Source organism: Haliaeetus leucocephalus, unplaced genomic scaffold (genome assembly GCF_000737465.1).
Source record: "Haliaeetus leucocephalus isolate CR32 unplaced genomic scaffold, Haliaeetus_leucocephalus-4.0 Scaffold536, whole genome shotgun sequence".
In the NCBI taxonomy this organism is placed as follows: domain Eukaryota; kingdom Metazoa; phylum Chordata; class Aves; order Accipitriformes; family Accipitridae; genus Haliaeetus; species Haliaeetus leucocephalus.
The window spans coordinates 3,049,866-3,054,782 of NW_010972972.1; positions in this window are offsets into that span (position 1 = coordinate 3,049,866).

Consider the following 4,917-nt stretch of genomic DNA (forward strand, 5'->3'; position numbering starts at 1 on the left):
AACAAGCTGAGGGTAGCAGATAATTAACATATTTCTAATCACCACTTTTTACAGACTAAAGGTAAAAATTGTATTATTTGAAAATGTGTTATCTGCTATGGTTAAACAATACATTTTCAAGATGTACTAAACCCTGTCAATGCTAAATGGATGATGATGAAAAAAAGTGAGCATCAAAACATCAGGTAGTTTTCTGAATAGATGTGTTTTTCTAGTCTGGGCTGGATCATTAAGTATAAACCACTCTGTATCTGAGAAAAAGAAAAAGGAGGGGAATAGTAATTTTTAAAGATGCAAAGTAGTTGTGAATGAGAATCAGTATGATCTTCTGCTCTGCCTTTCCAACAATGGAACGTGAAGACAAGGGGCAGTGATCTACTACTTGGGTGGTAGGAGAGCTGAGCATCTCCTCCCTAAGCCTTGTGTGACATGGGAGGACTCCAGGCAAGGCACTGGGACAGGCAACTGCCACTGCACGCACTCAGACAGCAAAGGTGGGGATGGAAAGAGGCACAAGTCCCTTGGCTTTTGCACAGTGCAGAAGGCTCTCACCCGTTGCAGGAACCCACAGAGCGGGGCTGGCTATTTTTTTGGATGATTAGATGTGTCTGGAGCTCCAGGTCAAGGACTTGGAGGGAATCCACAGCCTTGTGTTGGGGGAATGGATGGGCTAACAGAGCTTCAGCAGCAGTGAGAACACCCTCAGTTCCTCCCTGCTACATCCTTCAGTGATACATTTGGCCACAGGGGAGCTGATGCTCTGGTAGATCTCCTCCAGTTTTGTGCTATGCGGTAGCATAGCACTTAGTAATTTCTTTGCCAATTCTACAACCTCTGCCTGCATGTCTTGTTTTTCAAATGGGTATGCTGTAGCTCAGTCTTAAGTTAAACAGTTTAACTGATGAAGAACTAGCATGAAATCTAGTTACAGTCTTTGAGGAGCTAATCACGCTGGTGGTTTAGTGTGAATTTATCTAGTTTCATCTTCCAAACACTGGCTGGTACACTTTGTTTGTTTCTACTTCTAAATTAAAGATCAGTTTATAGTCAGGAAGCTCTTCCTTCTCGAAGTGCATATAACCCCTGACCAGGTCAACTCTCGGTCATCTACAAGTATACTAAATAGATTGGGAAACTATGACTTCCCCTCGAAGGCATGTTTCCCTCTCCTAGATTATCCTTTTAAGATAATTTCCAACATCTTTCTTAATTAATGTCTTTTTTGGAAGTGTGATTGCTGGAAACAGTCCAGGAAAAACCTCACAAGTCCTATCCCTAATAGCATTTCTATAGTCTAACTTGACACTTATGCACCCAAAGATTTTATTTGCATTCTTTGTTACAGCACCACAGGTTTTTTACTTTTTTTTTTTTTCAGTTGGTTATCCAGGAAGAAGCCTTAGATTTTGTTTCAGCATAGCATATACCTGCCTTTTAAATATGGTCTGCATCCCTGGTTCTTAGATGGAGGACCCTGCATTTATCTGAATTGAAATGCATGTTTTATTAAATGAGTGATTCTTAACAAAATACTTACAAGGCTCAGGATATCTAAGACCCTCTCTCTCTTCCAGTCTGCTGATTTTTATCCATAATGAAACTGAATGAGTGGGAGATGAGTTTTAATGTTTTTTTAGTAACTTCTTAAATTCATTTCACTATGTTTAAACAAATGCTAAACTTCATTTCCTCTCCCTAAAATGATGTAATCAGACTGTCGAGTCTATGACTTGTTTTGATGGTAGATAGTCCTTGATTATTATTAATGCAAACTGTTTAATATCCCCCCAAGCCACAGCCAACCTGCATGAAAAGAAATGTTCCCTGGCTATGATGTCAGGAAAGCAAACTGAGCTGGCCTCCTCATTGTTAATTTGGAAAAGAAAACAAAAAGACTTGCAGCTGGCCACAAATTTTGCATTTGTACCCCAAGCAATGTTTGAATGTTGCATTTCTTTTCTAAAAGTGGGCGATCTGTTAGAACTCGACTCAGACTTACTTTGAAACATATTTATCTTTTGAGGAAGGCTTTTTTCATAATAAAAATATTATCCAGAGGAAGCAGAGTTACATGCATTCAACAATTTACAAGGTGATATTGTTAACATAGATTTTACTACCAGAGGTCTTGCCAAGGGGCATACCTTTTCTCCCTGATTATATGATTTCCTCTGTGTTTGTTCAGCACACTCCAGTCTGTTCTTCTTTCTGGTCTCTCCACAGCCCATTTCTCACGCTGTTGGTCTGCTGTATGAGCTCCCATTTCAGGCAATATAAAGCCTGTCACAGGCCTAGAGTTCCTGCTCTATGAAGTGACTGCCCATGCTGGCACCTGAGTCTAGAGGGATGCAAGTCTTTCTTTTTTCTCCTCAGTGCATCCAGTTTCTGCACAGTTAGCATTTTCAGAATAAAATCCCATCTTTGCTCGCTCTGCAGTCAGCCCTTGCCCTAAGGCAGAGAGGAAAGCGCTTAGGATAATGCACCAGAGTTCCCAGAAGACCACGATAGACACCATGGCTGGTCATCACTTACAGAGTCTTCCCTCACGTACTGTGTGGCAGAAGGTTTCACCAGCACATTCAGGATTTTTTCTGGGGGGGAGAGAGTGTAGATGCTGTGATGGATCCAATAGGACATATAGGAAGTATACACTGGGGTTAAGGGCTTGCTGGTTTTAGAGACTCACTCACAGAGAAGACCACCACAGGTTTGGAGGAGAGGGGCTGGTGCGTCTCTGGTGTAAATGTGCCAACAAGGCTGTACTGTTTGGCTGACATGAAACAGAGAGGTCTACAGCAGGTCTGCTAACTTGGCATGGGGGCCGTTACCTTACCAGACTCTAATTGCTTAATCACTACTCCTTGCTTAGAGCCTGCTGCCATGCAACCCAAACAGATGGACTGCTTTGATACCAGTGTGGAGATGACTTCCATGTTTTTTCTCCTATAAAATATTTTTAGAAGACTCTTGCAATTTATTTTTCAGTTCTCCCTTACCACTTTTCTGTGCCTCACCGTTTTTCTCTTTCCTTCCTCATGCATTCTGCTTCATGTCTTTCTTTGGAAAGAACTTCATTAATACATTACACACATTATCCAGCACCCCCACAAAGAACAAAGGGAAGGCTAAGTGCTAAAAGAGGGAGGATGCATACAAAAGGAGCTCAACATATTTCTATATTATAATTAAAGCTATTAAAATATTTCTGTATCCAACACTGACATTTTGTGTCGTTTGCAGCAGCTGCAGAGTCAGAAGAAAACTTGAAGTTTTACTTACAGGCTTCCAGGGAACAGCAGCTTCTCAAGGCCATAAAAGCCTTATTGCCATCAACATGGTTTCTCCTACTCCCAGGGTTTTTCTGAATTGTATAAATAAGGATCAATGCTGAGAAAGGCTGTGTATCTTCAGTAGTCATTGACTCTTGTTGAACCGAGAGCCCTTGGGTCTTTTCAGGATCCAGTTACTCACTGATCATTAAGCTGATAACAACTGTCTCTTCTTAGAGTTGGTCATTTTTTTTGTAGTGCTGACATTCCAGACAAAAAGAAACAAAACAAACAATGACCAAAAAACACCTCCCCCCCCCAAAAAAACCCCAAAACCCTAAAAAACCACCAACCCAAAAAAAACCAAAAAAAAAACCAACCCCAAATTAAAATAAGGATTATAAATCTCAATGAAAAGAAACATTGGACTAGATTTCCTTTCTGTGACTCCTCATTATTCATAATTTAAATATTTGGAGTGTTTTGGATAGGGGTACATAAACAATGGATAATAACAAGACATAAGATAAGAACTGGCATGGCACTTTTTCACTGAACAGGTCAGAAGTTCAGGTACTGTGCAGCTTACTGTTCATCGGATGCTGAATTCATTTCCATACGTAGAAGACAGACTTTCCCATAATGGGCAGTAAGACACAAGCTTCTAAAACCTGATCTTCAACTATATATATATATTCTTATATTCAGGGGTCTTATCAAAAAGTCATCCCCCTTTTCTGCTGAATCCAGTAGCAGAGTGTACTCCATGCTAGGACCTAGTTACATGGTTTTGAGGTGAAAGTGTTTTCACCTTTCAGTATTTGCTCTGAAGCTTTGATAGGGAAAGAATCGGGTAAGAAGACCTCTTGTTTTGGATATACTCAGGTCAGAGGGCTTTGACTTGCAATAGAGAGAACAAACTGGAATCTGGACTTGGACTCCCACAATCAACTGAAAATTTCTCAGAGCCTTATCCAGGCTCATCTCCCAGGACAAGGAAATCTCTATGTCCAGTCTATGTCATGTCAACTCCTAAATACTTTTTCCATGAGTGAAGTTAGCTTAAAATCATCAAAAAGCATATTCTGTTCCATGGAATTGTTCCACCCATTTTTTTCTTCATCATTTACCTGTTATAAATTCTGACATTTTAGGAAAGTTCACTTCTATTTTTTCCCTTCTAATTCCACCTCATTTCTACTCTGTGAGGTGGCTAAATATTCCTTTTCCTCCTCTTTTTCACACGTTTTGAATATTTGCCATTGATTAGCCTATCTTTGTCCTTCATCAAGATCCCATTGAAACCTCTGCAAAACCTCCTATAAAAGTCACAAAGAGCCAACGCAGTGCCTTAGTCATCACTTTCCCAAGTTATTCAGAGGCTGTTTCCTCCCAGATCAGTCTTCCTACCTCTTTAATTGTTTGAGTCGATGCCTCTGAAGTGCCTCCAGGTCTTTCTGATAACGAGGTGTTACAGCTGAACACCTTTCCAGATGTTGTGTCACTGGCACTAGGCACAAAGGAGAGGTTGTTACCACCTTACGCAGAAACATGGTGGTGATTCTGTTTATGCACTCTGGAATAAAGTTTTAATAGGGTTTTCTGGGGTTGGGTTTCGTTTGATCTCCCCCCCCCCCCCCTTTTTTTT